At 50.8% G+C, this 24616-nt stretch overlaps 1 pseudogene; it reads left to right on the top strand.

Annotated features, from left to right (window-relative positions):
- Positions 1-24616, top strand: part of LOC120836086 — a 53724-nt pseudogene that overhangs the window by 17126 nt on the left and 11982 nt on the right.

The raw sequence follows: 24616 nt of genomic DNA, 5'->3' as shown, positions 1-24616 counted from the left end.
CATCCACAGTCCTATCATGCGTAGTACGGCTTCAGGCGCACGACGTGGACGACTTCAGGTCGTGGTGGGCGGCGTGATGATGTTCTTGTTCCGTCGGGCATCACCTCGTAGTTCAGCTCGCCGAGGCGACGAAGTACCTTGTATGATCCACAGTACCGTTTCAGTAGTTTCTCACTGAGGCCGCGGCGACGGATTGGCGTCCACACCCACAACTTGTCTCCGGGCTGGAAGTGAACGTCCCTGCGACGAAGCTTGTAGCGGCCCGCGTCGACGCGTTGCTGGTCTTGAATCATGAGTCGGGCGAGCTGGCGGGCTTCTTCGGCGCGTTGAGCAACCGCTTGGGCGTCGTCGCTCTCATTGTCAGATGGCTCATGGGGCAGCATTGCGTCCAGCATGGTTGTTACCTTCCGACCATGTACCAGCTGGAAAGTGGTGAATCCAGTGGTCTCCTGAACGGCCGTATTGTAGGCGAACGTGACGTAGGGCAACACCTCGTCCCACGTCTTGTGCTCTACGTCGACGTACATAGAGATCATATCGGCGATTGTCTTGTTGAGTCGCTCGGTCAGCCCGTTGGTCTGCGGGTGGTATGCAGTGGTTCGACGATGGCCGGTGCCACTGAGACGAAGGATCTCTTGCGTCAGCTGGGCCATGAACGAAGATCCACGGTCTGTGATCAGGACTTCAGGGGCGCCGTGCCGGAGGACAATGGACTCAATGAAAAACTTAGCGACTTCAACAGCCGTGCCTGCTGGAAGGGCTTTCGTCTCGGCGTACCGTGTAAGATAATCGGTGACGACGATAATCCAGCGGTTTCCCGACGTTGACGATGGGAAAGGGCCAAGTAAATCCATTCCGATCTGCTGGAACGGCATAAACGGGGGAGAAATCGGATGCAGAAGTCCTGACGGCTTCGTTGGGGGTTTCTTGCGTCGCTGACACTCGTGGCATGATCGAATGTATAGGTGAACGGTCTTCGGTAGCCTCGGCCAGTAGTACTTTTATCGAATCCTGGCGAGCGTCCTGTTGTAGCCAAGGTGTCCAGCCGTTGGGTCGTCATGGCATCCTTGGAATATTTCGTCTCGAAGGCTGGCTGGAACAACCAACAGCCATGCTGTGTTGTTGTTGACGAAGTTCTCGTTGTACAGCACCCCTCGCCGCATGGAGAATGTATGCAGGATTCTTAAGAAAGCACGGGGAACCGAACTCGCTTGTCCCTCTAAGTGCTCGATGAGCGCTCGCAGTTCAGGGTCGTCTCGTTGGAGTGCTGCCATGTCGCTGACGTCCAAAGCGCCGAGGAAACACTCATCGTCGTCGTCTTCGATACAGGCAGGACCGGCCTCGACAGGAGCTCTTGACAGACAGTCGGCGTCATGGTGCTTCCGGCCGGACTTGTACACAACGGTCTTGTCGAACTCCTGCAGTCGTAGGCTCCACCGGGCGAGGCGTCCGGAGGGGTCTTTCAGATTCGCGAGCCAACAGAGCGAGTGGTGGTCCGTGACCACGCGAAAAGGGCTTCCATACAGATATGGGCGAAACTTCGTTATTGCCCAGACGACAGCAAGGCACTCCTGTTCAGTTGTAGAGTAGTTCCTCTCCGCCTTAGACAGCGCCCGACTCGCGTATGCGATGACTCTCTCTGCCCCATCCTGCCTTTGAACAAGCACCGCGCCAAGTCCGGTGTTACTGGCGTCCGTGTGAATATCTGTATCAGCGAAATGGTCGAAATGGCCAAGAATCGGGGGCGTCTGGAGTCTTCGTTTCAGCTCATCGAATGACTGCTGGTGTTCGTCTGTCCATTCGAACTTTACGGCGTCCTTCGTGAGGTGCGTCAGCGGTGCGGACAGCTTGGCGAAGTCCCGAACAAATCGTCTGTAGTAGGCACAAAGTCCAAGGAATCTTCTCACGGCCTTCTTGTCAGACGGCGGCGTAAATGCAGCCACGGCGCGGGTCTTCTCAGGGTCAGGGAGAACACCTTTGTTGCTCACGACGTGGCCAAGGAACTTAAGCTCACCATAGGCGAATCGACACTTTGTCGGCTTGAGTGACAGGCCGGCGGTCTTGATGGCTTGAAGCACGGCTCGAAGTCGTTTCAGGTGCTCGTCGAAATCTCGTGAAAATGCCACGACGTCGTCGAGGTAGACGAGGCAGCTCTGCCATTTTAGACCTGCCAGTACGGTGTCCATGACACGCTGGAAGGTGGCTGGCGCCGTACAAAGCCCGAACGGCATCACTTTGAATTCGTACAGTCCGTCGGGAGTGACGAAGCAGTTTTTTCCCGGTCGCGTTCGTCGACTTCAATCTGCCAGTAGCCACTCTTCAGATCCATCGACGAAAAATATCGGGAGTGGCGCAGTCGGTCTAACGTATCGTCGATGCGGGGGAGCGGATAGACGTCCTTCTTCGTCACAGCGTTCAGTCGACGATAGTCCACGCAGAACCGCAGGGTTCCGTCCTTCTTTACAAGGACGACTGGGGACGCCCATGGACTTTTTGAGGGTTGAATGATGTCGTCGTCGAGCATTTCTTGGACTTGATCCTGAATCATCTTTCTTTCCTTTAAGGAGACTCGATACGGCGACTGGTGGACAGGGAGCGCGTCGTCGTCGGTAATAACGCGATGTTTCGCCATTGGTGTTTGGCGAACTTTCGACGACGTGGCAAAACAGTCACGGTATTCAGCGAGGAGATCAACCAGTTGCCGGCGCTTAGGAGCTGCGAGCTCGGGGTCAATGTCGATCAGCGGCGGCGGCGTGCTGTTCTGCGACGAGGTTTCTTCGGAGATTGCGGTGACCACGACTGGCGCCTGAAGCTCCTCAATGTGGCCCACAGTGGTACCCTTCGTCAGGTGCTGCGGCTCCTCTCGGAAGTTTGTCACAAGAACCGTCGTACGTCCTTCTTGGAGATCCGTTACGCCTCTTGCGACGCCAATTCCTTTTTCTAGGAGCAGTTGGACGCTGCCTTCCAGAAGAGCTTCACCGTGTATGGCTGCGTCGGTTATAACGGTGACGAAAACACTCGACCGCGGCGGTAAGTTCACATGGTCGGCGATAACTCGGATTGTGGTTGACGTCGTGTTGGTCTCCACCGGCGGTAAAACAGGCTTTCGCAGCGTCAGCTGGTTTGCCCCGAGGTTGATGACGGCGCCATACTCGCAGAGAAAGTCCATTCCGAGGATAACGTCCCTTGAACAGTCTTGCAGAACGACGAACTTCACAGGGCACGTCCCACCGTGGATCTCGACGCGAGCAGTGCATCTCCCGACTGGTGTGATGAGGTGCCCTCCGGCGGTTCGTATTTCTGGTCCATCCCACGGCGTGGTGACTTTTCGAAGGCGGCGGGAGAGCCTCCCACTCAAGACTGAGTAGTCTGCTCCGGTGTCCACGAGTGCAGATGCGTCGTGGCCATCGATGACGACGTTTAGGTTATTGGATACCGTTGCAGGGGCGTCGTTTCGATCACTGGTAGCGTTCGAGTGGGGGCCCTCCGACGTTCGTGGAGGATCTTGGCGTCGGTCGTCTTCGGCAACTCCACCTCCAGGGGTTGCCGCGCCTAGTTTCCCCGGCGAGGAGCGAGGGGTGATAGGCTTTCACGTCGGGGTCAGTGCATCGGCGAAGCTGGACGTCGCGGTGACGGCGACCGGAATTCTCGGCGGGACGCAGGCTCGGGAGACTGGGGTCGTCGCAGGTACTCGTCGATCTCCCGAGGGCGTTCACCATACCGGGGGCGCGGGTCGCTTGGGTGGAATCCGCGCAGCCCGAGTCGTCGGTATGGGCATCGGCGGTACACATGGTCAGCTTCCCCGCAGTGGTAACACAGCGGGCGTCGGTCGGCCGTCCTCCGGACGTCTGTCTTCCTCGGCGTAGGTCGCTCTGGGGGAACGTGCGCCTGATCTTCCTGTTGTCGGGGGTACTGCGGCGTTGGGGCGTCTCTTCGGGGCGGCGCCGTGGCTTGGCGGGAAGCTTGCGGCGGTCGTCGGGCCATGGCGGCGTAGCTCAACGTCGGTTCCTTTGGTGCCACCGTGGTGACGGGAACCTCTGGTTGGAGCGCCCGATGCACTTCTTCTCGGACAGCCTCGGCGATGGAAATGGTTGGCGGACGGCTGGTGGTTGGCAGCAAGCTTCGCAGTTCCTCCCGGACAACCTCCCGGATAATTTCGCGGATGTCCGTACCAGGCGCGTTTTCGCCGCTAAGCAGCGCGGTTGCAATGACGCTTGGCTGCCGCTGGTAGTGGGAAGCGCGCGCTTGGAGGGCGCGCTCGATGTTTGTCGCCTCGCTGACGAAGGCGTCGACGGTTGCCGGCGGGTTGCGGACGAGGCCTCCTAAGATGTCGTCCTTCCCGCCCCGCATCAAAATGCGCAGTTTCTTTCCCTCGGTGGCCTGAGGGTCGGCGCGGGAGCTCAGGCGGAGCACGTCTTCCACAAAGCTCGTGACGCTTTCATTGGGGCCCTGGGTCCTGGTTCGCAGTAGGTCCTCGGCTCTCTCTCGGCGGTGGTGGTTGACGAACGTAGCCTTCAGATCGGACTTGAAAATATCCCACGACGTCAAAGAGGACTCATGGTTCTCGTACCAGTGCTTGGCGGTCCCCTCAAGCGAGAAGTACACGTTGTGCAGGCGCTGCTCGTCGGTCCAGCCATTGTGGCGGGCAACGCGTTCATACTGGTCAATCCAGTCTTCAACGTCTTCGTAGAGTTCACCGTGGAAGGGGGCAGCCGTCCGCGGTGCGACGGGCATGTAGATGACGGGAGAAGCGGCGGGGGCTTGCGACTGGTTGGCCATCGTCGTCTTCTGTGGCTTAGGCTTGTCCAGCAGCAAACCGTACTCAGGATCCTCTCCCTTTTTGCGGCGGCTGGTCCGAGTTTCAGGTTCTGCGGTGAGTGGTCTTCTCACCGAGCCAGGAATCGGACTTGCACTGTGGGTCCTTGGAGGGGAACGCTGCACGGGCATGCGCTACCCAGCACCTCCACCAAAATGTCACGGGTGGTGACCAAAATAAAAGGAAATAAACAGAAAGAAATAAACGTTTAATGTGGCGAACTTGTGCCAAAAATAAAGGGAGAACAAAGATAATAACAGAGCGTCGCGTAACAGCTGAGTCGAACGCAGGGGCGAGACTGACTCCTGCTTGCCAGGCGGAGCCGCTGTTGTACACGCGTTGGCTTCTGGAGCATTCGATGTAGAAGGTTCGACGCGTAGAACATTCCAACCTCGAATCAGCTAGACGGTTCTCGAATTCACTAGAACATAACATTACAGTGTAAACAAAAATTCGTAGCCACGGCCAGGAATCGAACCCTGGCCATTCGCGTGGGAGGCAAGCGCGATAATCGTTAGGCTACGGCCGCGCTGCCTACTTGGCGCGCGGCATTATTATAATGATTTAATTAGTGTATATATGTAAGGGTTAATGTGAGGTACAGCTCTTATTTACATACGCACGAGAAAACTGGCCCGAAAACTGAAACATTTCTTCTCGATGTGAAAAAATACAAATTTTATGGTGGGGCTTGACTGATGAGGCAGGGCTTCGCGGACACCTAGAATGCCTTCGCTGATCTCATTTGAGAACCACTGTTTTAAAGCATGAAATACTTTTTACCGCTACTCCTAATCCGAAAATTTGTTCTTCCGTCCGTCGTCCGTCAATGCATTTCCCGCTAAATTTAGCGGGAAACTGAATTTGTGTACAGGTCACTTGATGTCAATTGGTGTGACGTAACCTAATGTCACGTGACGGTGGGGGACGAGCTGACCCCCTACCGTAGTCAGGGCGTAGAAGCACGGTTCGTTCGCCGCGGCTACGAACGTCGGGCACCCACCCGCTAAATGGAAACAAACGTCCCAAGACCCCGGCGCTCGGTTTTACATCCGGGGTACGACGTTCGGGAGAGGTTCCACAAACCCCCCAAAGCCTGTCTGCGAACACCTAACCGCGAAGTCTCGTCCTTTGAGGGGGAAAGGCCACTTGGGTGGCATTGTTTCACTATTGGATCCAGCAAGAAAATTGACGTCACGTGCCCTGGGTACCCAGTTTTCTCGCTCAATGTTATGGGGAAAGTGATCAAAATATAGGTTCTTCTTAACTCCCGAAATGACGGCTTAATATCTTCTAAACAAATTAAGTTTTTCACACCTTGAATTTACGCATTATACGCATTACGCATCATTGAATTTAGGAGATGAAGGTCGCTGCCAATCTTATTTAAGATTTTTATACATGATGATTGAGACCTGAGACTGTGGTTTGGAAAACGGTAAACTCGGGAAGGAGGAAGAAAAAAGGGACAGACAACGTCTCGTCATGATGTCTAACTAACTTTGCCTGCACTTTAATCGTTTATTTCAATCTAGCTTGTTTTTGGGCTAATTCTCAAGTTGTATCGGATATACAGGATGTTTATTTTAAGATTTAAAAATTTGTTAAAAATATAAACCCTTGAATGCTACGTATGCGCTTCGTGGAGGTGAGTTACAAGGCCAGGGGAACATAGTATAGGGGGCTAATCGCAACGATCAGTCGGTTTATTGAGTGAAGTTTGTTAATTAACCTTTGAAGTCGTAAAAATACACATATAATGCCAATCAGAAACCTGCTGAGTGTCATAGAAAACCACTAATATTTGGAGATACTTTAAGCGCGTGGGAGGCGTAATAGTGCGCTAAATGTACATGAACACAGAGCAGGTTGCCACAGATGACTTGAAACACGAAATAATCAAACACATAAGGTGGGTCCTTGCCCATGTGCTTTATTCTTTTTTGTTGCAAGAACCACTCGTGGAACAGGTACAGGGCTGTGGCTATGATAAGACACGGGAAAACCGCGCTGACCCTTATCGCGCAGGTAGCCATGCCCCTGCTGCACCAGTGGTAGCTTTAGTGAACTAACGCGCTTATCAAGCGCTCAAATGTTTTCTTAAAATTACTCATTTAGGGAGTTTGTGGTTTTCGATGATGCTCAGCAATTTTGTATTAAAACAATATGCCTATTTTAAGTAATTAAAATGTGAAACAACAAATTTTATTTAATTAGCCTACTGATCGTTACGATCAGCCCTCCATATTATGTGCCCCTGGCCGTATTACTCACCTGCACAAACTGCTTAAATGTAGCTTTCAGGCATTTTTAAACAAATATGTGAAGCTTAAAAACAAAACAAAAGAAAAAAAAAACTGCCTGTATAGACCTTTATAAGAAACACTCGACCCCACACTCTTAGAAACAAGGGTATCGATAGTCCTCCCTAAAGGGAAGAACGTGTCAGGATCTTTCTGGAACGTGGACGAAGGGGGCCGAAGCACCCGCCGAGGAGAGACGCCACGCAGCCTGGTTGTGAGGGTGGACGATGTCTGACCGGAGCGCGTGCGCTCAACGGCGTTTATTCGTGAGGTGACCAATGTTGCCCGCCGAGCCAGGCGGCCGCAGACGGGCGGACGGGAGGGGGGCGCTACATACTTGTTACATCCCTCCCCCCCAGTTTGTTTTTCCAAAACAAAATACATGAATAAACACATACGGCCGACACCATCTCGGTGTCTGGTCATGCAAAGTCCGGCCTGTCGACGATGAAGGTCACCCCGGCGAGAAGCGGTCAGGTGGCCTCCGCTGCCGTGCACTCCGCCTGGGCACTGGTGTCGACGGGCCAGGTGTGGCAACGCCGGGCGCTGCCTGAATTGGTTGCGCTCCACCCGGTGGAGCTGCAGTGACCGGATTTGGGAGTGGCACCGGTCCAACGGGTGCCACAGGAGTGGCGACGCTTGTCGCCTCCGGGGTGGATGGCGCTCCGCCGGCCGCTACTGGTGCTGTTGTTGGGCCCCCTGCAGGCTGGTCCTCTGAAGCGACGGCCGAGGGTGGAAGCCAGGTCCCGAGGCGAGGCCTGACATGGTCGGCGAGCCGGTGCCAGGTGGTCCCGTCGGGCATGCGGACGAGCAGCGATGAGGCACTCGCTGGTGAAACCACACGCCCGGGAGACCAGGGTGGGCCAGGACGGAAGTTCCTGGCGTACACCGACGCTCCCGGCTCCGGCAAAGGCCCGGGACGGCACCCTCGGTCAGCAGCCAGCTTCTGCTTCAGTTGCTTCAGGAGCGCCGTGGACCGGAGGTCTGGATGCAAGACGTCCAGGGGGGTCTTGACCATCCGGCCCAGCAGAAGCTCGCAGGGGGCACGGCCAGTGACCTCATGCGGTGTGGTCCGGTACTGAAACAGTACCCGGGCCGCCACCTGCGTCCGGAAATCCCCGGGCTGGCTCCTTTTGAGCTTGTTCTTGAGTGTCTGTACCACCCGCTCTGCTGCACCATTGGAAGCGGGGTGGTACGGCGGAACCAGCATCCGGCGGATTCCATTCCTCTGCAGCCAGTCCAGGTACTCGGCGCTGGCGAAAGCGGGACCATTATCAGACACGATAATGTCCGGCAATCCCTGCGCCGCGAAGACCTGCCGCAGCGCCGCAATGGTCGCGCTTGCTGAGGGACTGGTGACTGGCAGTGCCTCCACCCACTTTGAGAAGGCGTCCACTACCACCAGGAAGTAGTGGCCCTTGAAGGGTCCCGCATAGTCCACATGCAAGCGGGACCACGGCCTCTGTGGGAACGGCCAGGGGGTGATCTCCACGTGGCGCGAGGCTCGCTGGTTCTCCTGGCAGACCTGGCAGCCTTGCACCTGGTTCACGATGTCCTGGTCCAAGCCACGCCACCAAACGTGCGACCGTGCCACCATTTTGGTCTTTTCAATGCCAGGATGCCCCGCGTGCAGCAGCTGCAGCACCTTAGCCCGCAGACTTTGTGGAATCACCACCCTGGAACCCCACAGGAGGCAGCCCTGCTCCAAGCTCAGCTCGGCGGTCTTGTGGCTGAACGCCAGGTGACGCAGCTCCTCCCCTCGGGAAACCGCCTTGACCACCTGAGACAGGACCGGGTCCCGGCTGGTCGCCTGCGCCACGGCAGTCCTGGTCAGCACCCCCGGGTAGGCCCGCTCCAGCAGGAACAGATCAGCTGGCTCCGGAACGGCAGCAGGCACCTCCGGCAGGGGCAGGCGGCTCAGGGCGTCGGCAGGTCCCAGGTCCTTCCCAGGGCGGTAGACCAGCTTGTACCTGTAGGCTGCCAGCGTCAAGGCCCAGCGTAACACACGAGGAGATGCTTGCACTGGGACTGCCTTGTCAGGTCCCAGCAGCCCCAGCAGCGGCTTGTGGTCCGTGACTGCCTCGAACTGCCGGCCCCACAGGTACTGATGGAAGCGCTGGACCCCGAAGATGAGGGCCAAGCCTTCCCTGTCGAGCTGGCTGTAGCGTTGCTCTGCCGCATGGAGACGACGAGAAGCAAATGCCACAGGGCGTTCCTGACCATCCTGACTCCGGTGCGACAGGACGGCTCCTACCCCGTACGGCGACGCATCCACGGTGAGGACCACAGGCTTGGCCGGGTCGAAGTGCACCAGCACTGGAGCCTTAACGACCAGCTCCTTGCTGCGCTGGAAGGCCAAGTCCTGCTCCTTCTTCCAGGCCCACTGCTGACCGTCACGAAGCAGACGATGCAGCGGCTCCAGATGCGTCGACAAGTTGGGCAGGAACCTCCTGTAGAAGTTGACGAGGCCGAGGTAGCTCTGAAGCTCCTTCTTGCTCTTGGGCTTCGGCGCCTTGAGCACGGCCTCGATCTTGCGGGGTGCCGGGGCCAGGCCAGCCTGGGAGATGATGTGTCCCAGATACTCCACGCTGGGGGTCAGGAACACGCACTTGTCCAGCCTCAGGTTAAGACCGGCGTCCTGTAGCCGTGTCAGGACTTTGCGCAGGTTCTGCAGGTGGTCCCCGTCGTCGGTACCGGTAACCAGGATGTCGTCCAAGTACACCGCCACGTGCCTCATGCCCCTGAAGAGGTTATCCATCTCTCTCTGGAAGATGGATGGGGCTGAGGCCACGCCGAACGGTAGGCGCGTGTACTGGAAGAGTCCCATAGTTGTTGAAATGGTGACATACTTCCGGGCGGCATCCTGGAGCACCAGCTGCTGGTAGGCATCTCGAAGGTCGAGCTTGGAGAACTTCTGTCCCCCGGACAGAGCCGACCAGAGATCTTCTACCCGAGGCAGCGGGTACTTCTCGACGGTAGCGACGGGGTTGATGGTGACCTTGAAGTCCCCGCAGATCCTGACGCGGCCGTCTCGCTTGAGGACTGGAACTATCGGTGCAGCCCACTCGGAAGACTTGACGGGCACCAGGATTCCCTCTCGCTGCAGCCGTTGCAGCTCCTGGGTGACCCCGTCCTTCAGGGCGAACGGCAGCGGACGCGGCTTGAAGAACCGAGGCCGGGCTCCCTCGGGTACATGGGTGCCGACCGTCGTGCCGCCAAAGGTGCCCACCCCTGGCTGGAACAGGGACTGGAAGTCGGTCAGGAGGCTCGGGACGTCCTTCACCACGTGCAGCGCAGCTTCTTGGTACTCCGGCAGCCGAACACCCAGCGAGTGAATCCAGTTCCGGCCCAGCAGTGTCGGCGACGACCCCTTGGTTAGGTAAAGGGGAAGGATTGCCTCCCTGTCGCCAAGGCGAACGCTGACTTGGGCCCGACCCTGGACCTGGGAAAGCTGCCCGGAGTAGCTGCGCAGCACGACGTCAGACGCCTCGATGGACACGCCGGGGAAGGTCCGCTTGAACAGCTTCCCGGGCATGACCGACACACTGGCCCCTGTGTCCAGCTCCATGGTGATGGGGTGGCCGCAGATTTCGACGGACGCCAAGTAAGGTGGCACGGACGATGGAGGCTTACTCGTCTGCCACACGTCGAAAATCTGCGGGTCCTCGGCCACGACGTGGACCCTGGCTGAAGACGAAACCGGGCCTGGTGCCGCTCGTCCCCGCCGCGTTCTCTTGCGGCGACCACCCTGGCCGCGGGCTTGGCTGGAACCCGGGCTTGAACCAGGCTGCCACCGCTGCTGCTGGCCGCCACTCGTTCTCCCCCCTCGGCAGACACGTGCGAGGTGCCCAGTTCTCCCGCACGTGAAACATTGTGCGTGGACGAACTGGCACTGTGAGGGGGAGTGGGCAGCACCGCAACGGCTGCAGGCACCGCTCCTTGTCGCCATCTTGTTCACCGCCGCTTCCGTCGACGGTGAGCCGGCCGCACGCGCAATCTTGCTGGCGTCGCTTGCTGCGGCTTCCATCGCCAGCGCTGCCTTCACCGCGTCGTCCAGCGAGGGGTCGGGGAGCTCCAGGAGTCTCGTCTGCATGGCAGGGTTGTTGATGCCGCAGACGAACCGGTCCCGGAGTAGCGAGTCCAACTGGTCGCCGAAGGCGCAGGTGCTCGCTAACCCTCGTAGCGCAGCGACGAACTGCCCGAGGGTCTCCCCGTCCTGGCGGCTCCGGTTGTTGAAGCGGAACCGCTCCATAAGCGTGGACGGCGCCGGGCTGAAGTGCGAGCGCAGCGTGGCGAGCAGCTCACCCAGCGTTTTAACGTGCGGCGTGGCCGGCTTGAGGAAGTCGAGCAGGAGGCTGAAGACTCGGGTCCCGCAGCTGGCCAGGAAGATGTCCCGTTGTTTCCCGTCGGGCGTGTCGTTCGCCCGGAAGAACACGTGCACTTGTTCTTCGTAGACTGGCCAGGCGGACCCATCTCCGTCGAACGGCTCGAGCCTCCCGTACAGCGGCATGGCGACAAGAGCGGGGGGCGGTGTTGCGACTCTCTCGGCGGCGTGGGCCGAACCGTGCACGTTGGTGGCCTCCAGTGCCACGGTTCCTCGTCGCCAGTGTCAGGATCTTTCTGGAACGTGGACGAAGGGGGCCGAAGCACCCGCCGAGGAGAGACGCCACGCAGCCTGGTTGTGAGGGTGGACGATGTCTGACCGGAGCGCGTGCGCTCAACGGCGTTTATTCGTGAGGTGACCAATGTTGCCCGCCGAGCCAGGCGGCCGCAGACGGGCGGACGGGAGGGGGGCGCTACATACTTGTTACAGAACGGTCTTGTAACCTATGTTCCTTTAGAAAGGGAAAAACCTTCGTCCCTGAAGCAGGGGAGAAAATAGTTCCTCCGTCGCCTGCATCTCATTATTTCGGCCCTGAATCGAGCAAATCGAGCTCAATAAGGCTTAACGAAGACGCTGCGTTTCTTGTACGAGCTTTCCACGAAGTGTGTTTATTTCCGAAACCGCATTCCCCCCGCAGGTAAAGAAAGTTGCGTTTCGAAAGCAGCTACACAGTCGTCTCGTCGTCAGCACTGCGATGTTAAATGGAGACAACCGATACCCAGCTACTTCACGCACTTTACGTCTTACCTTTGCTGTTCCTCGGGTCACAATTCCTTCGTCAGCCGCACATCACGGAGAAGGGCAAACCAATCCGCGAATTCAAAAGCCGCTCTCAAAAGAACAAACTCGAAGCCGCTGTTTATCGCGTAGCGTGAAAGAAGGTTAAATCGCTTAACACCAGATGGCAGGTTCAAGCAGGGTAATTGTAAATAGCTAAGCTAGGTGGCGCTAAGTTAGTTGGGCCGCTGCTTTCAGTAAGTACCTGACCTAGGTGGGCCGATGCTTTCAGGGCTGTCTTGTGCAAGCGATTTTCAAACCGCTTTGTTCTATCTGCCCTTCGCAAGATGCTGAAATGTTTCATGCTTCCACTTTAAATTCTCCTCGCTGATATCGGTCAGGTCACACCATTTCATCTTTATGCCTAAGGAATCAGCGGCGTAGACTTTCCATTTCCCCGGGGGGTGGGGTCAGGCTGAGTTCTCCCCGGGAGGGGGGGGGGGGGGGGGGGGGGGGTGCTGCGCGTTTTCTACTCGCCAGAACTGGGGATTGAAGCTAAGGAAAGCACGCTGGGATTCAATGTCCCGTGTATTTTTTCAATAAAGGCAACGTGGGCGTTATTTTGTGTGCTTGGCGCTACTACAGGTTTCCCGCACATTTCATTCCAGGCGACGACCAATTTAATCCCGGGGTCACTCAATTTAATCCAAGCGCCATACAATTTAATCCAAGCGCCACACAATTTAATCTTGGGATCAGTCAATTTAATCCACAATATATATGTGCACTTATTGTGTTCACTGGTCGTGTTTGGCTTACACATTTGGTAGTAACTAAAAACAATTGTTTATACAATTAGAATTTTTGGGGGGCAATTGATAATTTGATCACTAATGTGACTACTTTGAGTTTCTAGACCCATTTTTGACGAGGCTTAATTGATGTGTTGGTTACTCTTTTTAGAGCACAGCTCTTAGGCACCCGTTTCCGGCTTGAGCGGTGTCGGCGTAACCACGCGGTGCATGATGGGTAAATTCCCCCGCTGAATTTAGCGGAAGAAATTTCCTGCTAAATCTAGCGGAAAATTTTCCCCGCAGAAATGAGCGGAAAGTTTTTCCCGCTAAATTTAGCAGAACATTTTTCACGCTAAATCTAATGGAATATTTCCCCGCTATATTAAGCGGAAATTTTTCCTGCTAAATCTAGCGAAAAATTATCCCAGCTAAATTTAAGAAAAAAAATTTACCCGCTAAGTCTAGCGGTAAATTTTCCTCGCTAAAGCTAGCAGAACATTTTTACCACTAAATTTAGCGGAAATTTTTTTCCGCTAAGTCTAGCGGAAATTTTCCCTGCTATATCCAGCGGAATCTTTCCCCGTAAAATCTAGCGGAAAATCTTCCCAACTAGGCTTAGCGGAAAATTTGCCCTGCTAAGTCTAGCGGAAAATTTTCCCCACTAAATTTGACAAAAATATTTTTGGCTATATATAGCGGGAAATATTTTCCGCTAGATTTAGCGGGGAATATTTTTCGCTAAATATAGCGGGACAAATTGTCCACTAGATTCAGCGGAAACAATTGTTCGCTAGATTTAGTGGTGAAACTTTTCCGTTAAAATTAGCGGGGAAAATGTTTCAATAGATTTAGCGGAGAAAATCTTTTGCTAAATATAGTGGGGAAAATTTTCCGTTAGGTTTAACGGGGATAATTTCCCGCTAGATTTAGCGGGGAAAGCTTTCCGCTAGATTTAGCAGGGAAGATTTTCCACTAGATTGAGTGGGGAAAAATTTCTGCCAGATTTAGAGGGGCAAATGTTCCGCTAAATCTAGCTGGGAAGATTTTCCGCTAGATTTAGCGGGGGAAATTTTCCGCTAAATAGAGCGGGGAAAATTTTCCGCTAGATTTAGTGGGGAAAAATGTCCGCTAAATCTAGCTGGGAAAATTTCCCGGTAGATATAGCGGAGAAAATATTTCGCTAAATATAGTGGGGAAAATTTTCCGTTAAATTCAGCGGGAAAATTTTTCGCTAAATTTAGCGGGGAAAGTGTTCCGCTAGATTCAGCGGGGAAAATTTTCCGCTAGATTTAGCGGGGATTTTTTCCGCTAAAGTTAGCGGGGGAATTTACCCATCATGCACCACATGGTTACGCCGACGGCGACGGCGACGCCGCTCAAGCCGGAAACGGATGCCTAAGAGCTGCGCTCTAAAAAGAGTAACCAACATATCAGTTAGGCCTCTTTAATAGTGTGACTAGGACCTAAAAGTAATCACATTAGTTATAATAGTATTAATTGCCCCCAAAAAATTTTAATTGTATAAACAATAGTTCTAATTTACACAATGTGTAAGCGAAACACAACCACTGAACGCAATAAGTAGATACATATATTGTGGATTAAATTGACTGACCCCGCGATTAAATTGTGCGGCACTTGGATTAAATTGTATGGCGCTTGGATTAAATTGAGTGACCCCGGGATCAAATGGATAGTCACTTGGATTAAAATGAGCGGGAAAACCTGTAGAAGCTTGTTACATGCACGTAAACAGCGTCTCGGCAAGGATCATGGTACGGGCCAAGGGGGAGCTCTCCCCCCCCCCCCCTCCCCCCCCCCCCCCCCCCAAGATTTCACCAGGGGGGGCACGAGCCCCGATACCCCCCTCTGCAGTCTACGCCTATGCAAGGGATATATTATTGAATTAATAGGAATTCCAGGGTTACGGTGACCAAGAAATTGCGGTGAAAAGGGGGACGGGTTATCAGATTCATTACTGCTAGCTCTTTTAAAGCAAAAGCCCTATGAGATGCGGCATAGTCAGTAAAGGCAACGCCCATTCAGAATCGTCAACGAAATGCAGTAATGCTACAGGAATTTTTCCTGTAGCAAAGCTTTCCCCGCTAAATCTAGCGGGAAATTATCCCCGTTAAACCTAACGGAAAATTTTCCCGACTATATTTAGCAAAAGATTTTCTCCGCTAAATCTATTGAAAAAATTTTCCCCGCTAATTTTAAGTAATGCTACGCTACTCACATGATAATTTGTTTTCGTCCAAAGACTTAACATCCTCGATTCGCCTTTTTATTTGTGAGCCCTGGCCTTGCGCCCAAATCTCATCAAGCTACAAGTCTTGTGTTCAGTCCCACGCGATGCACGGGCACCAGATAGTCTTGAGTAGAATTTGTCCTCCATTGCCTTAGAACTCTCGCCAACAAAGTATTTTGCTCTACACAAAATCTGCATCATACGACACCTCTCTTTTGATCGCCGAATTCCACCTTCGGTTAGGCTGTCACAAAACTCATCGCAGCTCTTCACTGTATACTGAAGAAGCTCTTCACTGTGTACCGAAAAGCGCATGCCCACGTCACTCATTCTAACCCAAGCCGGGTTGTGTTAATATGGGCGGCAGAAGTATCACGAATCACGAAGGGAAGAAATAAACCAAGCTGTCGTCAGCGCCTTCCTTATACGTTCCCTTTCTGTAGTGGCGAAATTCATCTTTCTCAATTTACAACTATAAACCGATTAGCTCAAGTGCAACCCGCAACGGGGAAGCATTTAATACTTCCTTTGAGGAACTCCGGGGATGGGGGTATGTAAAACATTTCTGTGCTTTTTCTCCTTCTTTACTGATACTGTCAATCTCTTGGGAGATCGTAAGAGGAGTGGTACATTGAAATACTTTTAAGCAGGACGCACTTGCTGCGACAGCAGAAAACAAAAATTGAAATATCTGGTAGCATTTACAACTTCAGGTGGTAGGCTGTTCCAATCGATGATTGTACGAGGAAAGAAGGAGAACTTAAATGTATCGATTTTATATTTATATGGCTTTATTGTTTTGCTATGTGTATATCTGGTAGACCTGGGTCAAAAAAAAGTTATATATTTATCTTTCCCTATTTCAAGCTCGTCATTTGCAATAAGGTAAAGAAATTTAAGGCGGTTTATTCTCCTTCTTTCCTGTAGAGTTTCCATGCCTGCGTCATTACAGAGTTTTGTTGGAGATACATATGAGGAGTACATTTTATACAGAAAGCGCACTGCTAGTCATTTAATTCGCTCAAGTTTTGACATACAATATAAGGTATGTGGATCCCAAATGACGCTTCTATATTCCAGTACTGGCCGAACAAGTGTTTTATACAGTAATAGTTTTGTATCACAGGAGGCGTGCCTCATACACCTACGCAAGAAACCCAGCTTACACATTGCTTTACTAGCGATTCGATTGATATAGACATTCCATTTAAGATCAGACGTTATTGTCAACCCCAGATATTTATATAAGCTTACTCTCCGAAGGCTACGGTTCCAAATAGAATAATTAAAAGTCAAAGGCTCCTTTTTTCGAGTAATTGACATACATACAGTCTTTAATACATTTAGTGACATTTTTCAGTCATCACACCATCTAGATAGTTTTTCTAACAAGGTGTTTAGTACTTCACAGTCGGCGGAGCTTTTGATTTCTCCAAAAATAACACAATCATCCGCAAACAGTCGGATCTTTACTGGAATTCCAGAAACAACATCATTCACGAATAATAAAAACAACAAAGGCCCGAGGACCGACCTCTGTGGGACGCCAGAGGTTACATGTGTGGTACCGGAGCATGCGGTGTCATCTTGAACAAACTGCTGTCTCAGGGATCAGTAACCTTCAGGCCAATTCTAGATAGCAGGATTATCTAAAACTGGTGACAGCTTTATCAGTAACCTTTCGTGCGATACGCGATTGAACGCTTTCGAAAAATCTAAGTAAATCACATCAGTTTGCACCCTTACATTTATTACAGATGTAAATTCATGCACAGTTTCTGTCATTTGGGTAATGGTAGATACCTTTTGGCGAAAGCCGTGTTGAAACGAGCAAAACAATTATTTTGTTCAATGTATGGCGATATGTGTTTAAACACCACATGCTCCAACACCTTACTGCACGTACTAAGCAGAGAAATAGGCCTATAATTGAAAACTGATCTTGAGTCACCAGACTTTACAATTGGGATAACCTTTGCGAATTTCCATTTGGAGGGTACCGCGTGCAAGATGTTTCCGATAACTGATGTAGGCGTGCTTCGGTCTCTTTATCATCTCTCATACCTATTCTCTCTTTCTCGAGAGGGGGCGAGGAATGTTTGACTCAGCATGCGAATGCGCTTGGGTGCATTAGGGGAGGGTTGGATAAATCAGAGTTCACAGTGTCTCCATCACTATTTAACGTAAATCTGGCGAACCTTCTTCGCAATGTGAGTTCGTGTGATTTTTAACGATTGCGGAAGAAAACCTAGCAATTTAGCGTAATAACCAATAAACAGCGCCTGTTGTTCATTGTTTCAAAAACCCTTCTCTTGTGCCGCAGGTCTACCTGTCATCAAGGAGGGGAGCTTGGTTGTCCAAGAGGCTTGGGCCGAACGGCATGCCGAATGACGCAGCTTTTTCGACAAGAGTGATGAGCTTGATGGAACGCGTGGTGCCTCAGTGCATGAACCTCGACAAACCGGAAGCTCAGTTCAATGACTACTTCAGTCACGAGGCCTACGGACTCCGACCCAAGAATCGCGTCAACAGCGGACGTATTAGCATGAGCGACGTGCTGCCATCGTTGATCCTGAGTGGCATCGTTATCCTTAAGAGAAACGTGATCGAGTTTGCAGAGGACGGCGTCCTCTTCGGGAATGACAAGGAGGTAAGGTTCAAAGGGACACTGATGCGCATTGAACGTTTCCGCTGAACAGCATCAAAGAAGAGGCAGCCTTGTACCGGCGGGCCATTGAAGAATGCTGTCAATATTTTTAACTATTTGATTCTGATGAAGGAACGTAGGTCATGATTTGTCCCGGAGAGTATGTGGGGGGCAAACAAACATTTGTCGGGTCAAATTAAGTCCGTCTCTTGCAATGGGCAGATGGGGTTAAGAGAAAAAGTATACAATAGCAATATAAAAGCGCGCTGTTTCTGGTCCTTACTAAATAAATTTACATAGTGGTAAGATCTTTTGTGGTGATTGTACTAAAAAAGATATGAAATAATCTGTTGAATTAACGAGAAAAGAGTCAAAGTACAGGCTAGCTGGTGGAAGTCAACCATTTCGTCGTTTACCCTGAGACTGGGTTTTTTTTTAGAAGAGCAGAAGTAACAGAAAAAACAGACAGGTTTCAAACTCAGCTATCTTATGCTAAGTTATGCTTCTTAGTTATGCATTCTTGGCTACTATGCAGATTGGCAACACAAAGGGTCTTGCATTGTGTTGTTTAGACAAAAATGGTTGAATCAAGGTTCTGATAAACTATCCTTTAATAAAACAAGAAATGCAAATCAGTCAGACAAATGACCGTCTACGTATGATCATTTTAATTAACACTCAGTAGATGCAAGTTTCATGAGTGTAGTGGGTTGAGCTCTTTAAGACATTTATAAACACACGTGCACAGGTGACAAAGTTAGATGCCGTCATTCTGGCCACGGGTTACAAGATCAAGTTCCCCATGCTCTTTGAGGACGTAATGCCGGTTGTGGACAAGCAGGTTCAACTTTACAAGCACGTCTTCCCGCCAGGCTTGGAGCACCCGACCCTGGCCATCATTGGGCTCGTGAAGGGCGATGGATCTCCACTCCCCCTTATTGAATTGCAGGTACGTGCCTCTTGACTAACATGTTAGCCATTTTCAGATATATGCGAAGCGTTTTCGCATGTCTTCCTTTAAAGGGTAACTGCAAAGAAAAAAAAGTTTTTTTTTAAACAGCCTAATTGGGACAAGCATGTCACAAAACAAATGTTCCGCGAAAAAAATGATTTTTTTTATCAATATTTACGCCACAGGACGTAATTTAGTAGAGTCAGAACCTCTCCACATTTGAAACTCCCGCTCTTTCGACCCCCGCGGAAGAGGAGTACGCCCCGCCCCTCACTCTCCTTGCGTTGCGGAGTTGAACGGCGCAGCGTCTCGACTTCCGGCAAGATCTGGCAACTACGCCAGGCCGCGGTATTGTATATGGTACACCAGTGAGTACGTCCAGGGCGACATGGGTTGGTCCTGCTTTGAGGCCCGTGAGGCCAGCAGCAAACTGATTTTCGAGCGGCGGCTTTGCACTTTGCCGGAACAACGATGGGCTCGCCAGGTGTTCAAGTACATCCACCTTCGAAGCATCAACACCCGGTGGGTAAGGAGAGTGAACAAGCTCACGGAGCGATATGACGTGCCACGGGTGCTGCTGTGCGAGGTCGAATCTCCGGGGACGGCGAAACAGGTGCGGGAACGCGTGAAGGAGACAGAAACGACCAGATGGGTCGCCGCGGTAGGCGCGCGGCCGTCCCTCGCCGTCTACGGTGCGGAAAAGAAGAGCATTGTGGGCGTGGATTTCGTCGACAACTCGAGGGGCAGTGGGCTGCTGTGCGAGGCACGAAGTGGAGTGTTGAGGACACGCCACCTGAGGTCCAAGTACACGCCGGGGATGGACGGTACATGCCAGCTATGTGGCCAGCAGGAGGAGACAGCTGAACATATCATAATGGAGTGCCGAGAGCTTAGACCGCTGATGCCACCAGATCTGGTGGATTATGCGGTTGCACTGGGTCTGAAAAGGTTGGACTTGGGATCGACACCATCGACAGGGCAGAGGCAGACGACGCAGACGACGTGCATCAATGAAGTGGGAAGTCGAGACCATGGTGGCCAGCGCAGTCAGCGGGGGGAAGTCGGCGGCCTCGGGGTGGTTGAAATCACAAAGCGAAGACTGGAGGACTGGTGGGGAAAAACTGTGAGAGGGTGGGGGGCAATGGCAATCAAATTTAGGTGTTTTTTTTTTTCTTTTTGGCTAGATCCAGTTTTGTTAAAACTGTGATCGCCCGATACAAAGGGTTAAGGGTTAAGCCACCATATCCATATCCATATCCATATCCATATCAATATGTTTTGGTTGTTATGGTTTGACGCGGTTTGCGAGCACATGTAGCAAAGACGTGACCGGAGAAGTGCCCCTGTGATGCTCCCGAAAGACGGAAAGTATCGTTCGTAATCGTCGTGCGCGCTTTGAAAGCGAAGGGAGTCACAGGGTCCACGAGTGCGCAACCACAAGCCAAGGTTCACGACAGCGCTGCGTTGGTTTCGGCGATCTCGTTCTGTTTGGTGCAACACGGCGATGCAACAAAGCTAAAACGTTCGTGGTGTGTGTAATGCGGTGCTAACACGGAGCGCAAATTGGTTGTTGTGGGGTTGACGTTCAACCAGATAAGTCCCGTCGTCGTCAGCTGATCCAGTCAAACTGGTTCGGGAGGACGCTGGGAGCGTTTTTAAAAGTAAATCTGCCTCGTTCTGTTTCAAAATGTGTAAGTTTCCCGACGCATACCGTGAGTAAAAAGCTGCGGGCGTTTTCAGCAAAATTACGTCGCTTTAATTGAACAATGGACTCCGAATTGTTGTCCTAAATCTGCCGTTTTTATGCTTCGTGGTGGACTGCGTTTGCACAGCGACGTGTTGCGTCGTGCGGTGCGAATAAATTCGGGCACGATTTCGTACCTGCCTACAGATGCATGAACTGAGACCATTTTTACGTAGTGGACATAGTGCTTTTTTTATTTTCTGTCTAGTCGCGGACGTTAGGTGCACACGGGGCGAATCTCGACGGCCTCCAGAGCGATATGACGAGAACGTAACTAGACACGGTGGTCGCTACGCGAACGCCCGATTGCCTCCAGCCAAACAGCATTCCTTTCGGGGCGACATGGCTGCTGGGAGGTTCACTGTCGGGATCACGCATCTGACATCTCCGAAAAGTCAGCATTTGCACGCGCAAACAAGCAAAAAAAAAAAAAAAGCATGCTAAGCAAGCAAAGAGGAAGACGAAAGAACCGCGCTATGAAAGCCAAAACCCCACGTCGCTTCCTATCACTAACACCTGCGACAGCTGCTAAACACACACTACTTCACCTCAAGAAGTACCTGGGTCAGTACGAAACGACGAAACACTGAACACTTCGCCGAAACGATTAGTCCAGGTAGGCGAGACAGGCTTGAGCAGAGGCTTCGGCGGCCATGAAAGAATGGCGAAGCTTATGTTTGTATGAATCCAAACGGAAGTGCCCGTCTTGTAAACCTTTTGTAAAGAATAATAACTCTCATCACATGGGTTATTCTTTAAACGTAAAAATATGCTATTCAAAAGGAAATTGCAACATATAACAAAGGTTTAACAACCAAGATCTAAGCTGTCAATCAAACTCTTAGCCAATGAGAACCTTTTGGGATTGACGTCACATAATCACAACTTCGTGGCGCGCGATTTAAAACGGACGAAATAGCCGCAAACTAAAATGAGTCTCACGCAATAAATATTGCTGTAAAAAAAGTTTTTTCTTGCGGAAAAAATTGTTTTTTGACATGCTTGTCCCAATTAGGCTATTTAAAAAAAAAACTTTTTTTTCTTTGCAGTTACCCTTTAAGAGCAAAGAAGAGGGAGGATAGCTAAGATAATGAGTAGTGCAGATTTTTTTCTAAAGCCGTTAAATCATAACGCACATTATTACTGTTTTAAACTCACTTTTTTCCCTAGAGACTTAAGATAATTAATTGGGCTACCAGTACCACTGTACTATCTAAATTACTTAGCGAATTTTTGAAGTGCATTGAAGTGAATCGCTCGTTTTACTTGTCACTTGCCACTCATGAAATATAGTAGAGGTATGTACGTATCAGGTTTAGGAGGTTCGTGTCGGTGTGGGAAGCAAGAGACACATCATTGAGGCATTTGAACGGCCTCTTGAGTAGTCGCGCGTTGTCAAGCTCTTCATAATTTTGACATTCAGAGACTAGTTGAGCCACGGTCGGCGGATACCTTGGGGCTACGATGGAAAATAGTTCTTGTGAAAGCACTTTGAATAGGTGGCGAATTTTGTCATCTTCGCTTATCTCGGGGTCAACACGGCTACACATTGCTACATTAGGCAATTCAAAACGTTGCGCTTGCATTGCTTAATGTCACAACTCAGACTGCGTTTTTTAGTTTAACATACGTTTCGGCATCGTCATTTGTTGAGGTGCCTCCGTAAACTGCGGTGATTGGCTCTCCGAGTGTTGTGCGGGAAAGTAGACGCACGGGCTTCTTTTAGAGTGATGAAAGCCGCAGGACAGTTTCTAGGACTGTGTGCTTATTATAGACGCTTTCTGAAGTAATCCTCCCAAATCGCCGAAGCGCTCACTCGACACACGCTGGAGGATGTTTCGTTTACGCGGACGAAAGAGCAGCTGAATGCTTTCCAAGTGCTCCGAGTCGCCTACAGTCGTCACCAGTTCTTGCCCGTTACGATGAACTCGCTGAGACCGGAATCTACACTGATGCTTGGAACGTTCGTTTCCGAACCGTTTTAGTCCATTGGCAAGACGGTGCCAAACAAGTAATCGCATACGTTGTCCAGGAGAGAGAACTGAGAAAAATAAGTGTCTCGCAATTGTGTGGGCCACTATCAGGTTTTGCCTTTACCTCTACGGAAAGCCTTTCAAGGTAGTCAGTGATCAGCATTCACTATACTGGCTAGCCAGTCTGAAAGGCTCTTCCAGCCGTCTTGCGCGTTGGAGCCTGATACCTCAAGAATTATACTTCTTTTTACCCTGCTTCAGAATACAATGGAACGGACGACACTTTCCTCATTGTCATCAATACCACGTGTATGACTCCTCAGTAAAGAACAGACCCTGAAACGCGCGCCCTTGATGAACACCAGGAAGGCCAGGACCCGCCTATGCAAACCGCGTCTTCTAGAGGTCTGAGGTCCTTCTGCTTACAAAACAGTGTTTTGTACAATAAAAGTTCCATGATATCGCGGCTTCAAACATGATGGATGATTTCATCTCAAACCGTGGAAGGAAAAAATATGGGTCTTCAAAAAATTTGGAGAAATATATGTTGGTGGAAAATGTGTGACTTAAATAAAAATGCAAATTAGAACTAGAAGAATATTCTTCTTCTTGAGTATTGGGCTTCGAAAGGGCGGAAGGTTGGTCTTGTGATTTAAGTTTTCAGTAGTGATATATTTTTTGGAGTCTTGAAAAGTTTGGATTTAGTTTTTTACGATAATAACATTTTTACTGCTCAGTATTTTATATAGAAAGGCAAAAGTTTATGCGGTGGTCTTGAAAACGCAAAGGACTAAGGAGAGAAGGAGGGGGCAGGGCAGAGCGCTTACTTACAACTGTCAAATTTAAGAGAACATCTAGGGAACGACAAGGTAGAAGTGAGAACGAAGAAAATAAAAATAAAATAAAATTAAAGTCACTGCTGCTACAAAGCACATATTTCGTTTTAGAAATCGAAACAAAAATATTTTAACTTTAGCTAAAAGCAATGTACTTGTCACGTAAAAAAAACTGTCTATACAAAAAAAATTGAATAGAAGAAAAAAAGAAGAAAAAAAACATTACGCAGAGCAACCAGCTGAAAAGTCTTCAGGTAAAACACCGCTTGAACTGAAGTTCTTTTTTGTGTTTGAAGTTTTTATGGGGAACACCGAAGGAACTAGAGCACAAAGACCAAGGCCAGGGAAAAGAACTACAAATTTGTTTGGGCGTGCAGCGGAAAGATATTCGTTAAACAGAAAGAAGCCAGTCCTGTCATACGAATCGAGAACGAGAATGACCTTAACAAGATAAGATAAATGGCAGGGACGTATCAGTCTTTTCAAGAGTGGGACGCGTTCGTACAGTCCGCTCTTCAGGATAAAAACGGTGCTATTGGTCTAAACTTGTTGCATGTTAATATTCAGAGCTTGAGAAAGTACTGGGATGAATTAAACATTTATCTTGCAGATAGATTGACTGAGCTTAGCGTGATAATTCTTACTGAAGTAAATGTTGATGAAGAAACTTGTGAGATGTTCACTTTAGAGGGCTTTCATCAATATCAAGCTTGTAGACAAGGCCGTAAAGGAGGAGGTATCGTAATGTTCATGAATGATAACTATTTAACCAATCAACTTAATATAATCATTACACAGGCAGAGTTGTTAGTGGTTGAAGTAAGTAATCCGACGGTTTCATTTACAGTTTGTGCTGTTTATCGGCCTCCAGATTTAAATGTGGGATCATTCATTTTTGAGTTCTCGGATATGCTAAGTAATTTAAATGTGTGTAATGCTTTATTATTAGCCGGCGACTTTAATATTGACGTGAGAAGTGCTTCAAAAGGTGGCGTCAATGACTATCTTGACATGTTAGCAGGCTTTGGTATTGAAAACTTGATTGCAGACTACACTAGAGAGGAGCATCTTGGAAACAAAATAACAAAAACTTGCATTGATCATGTATTGGTCAGACTAGACTGCATGTCCATAGTGGCTGGTGTAGTTCGTAAAAAGCTTTCTGATCACTATTTGACTGTCTGCGTCGCAATGCTGAA

The sequence above is a fragment of the Ixodes scapularis genome, unplaced genomic scaffold, assembly GCF_016920785.2.
Source record: "Ixodes scapularis isolate PalLabHiFi unplaced genomic scaffold, ASM1692078v2 ptg000323l_1__unscaffolded, whole genome shotgun sequence".
In the NCBI taxonomy this organism is placed as follows: domain Eukaryota; kingdom Metazoa; phylum Arthropoda; class Arachnida; order Ixodida; family Ixodidae; genus Ixodes; species Ixodes scapularis.
The sequence above is the reverse complement of the archived record's forward strand: the minus strand, read 5'-3'. Positions and strand labels throughout refer to the sequence as shown.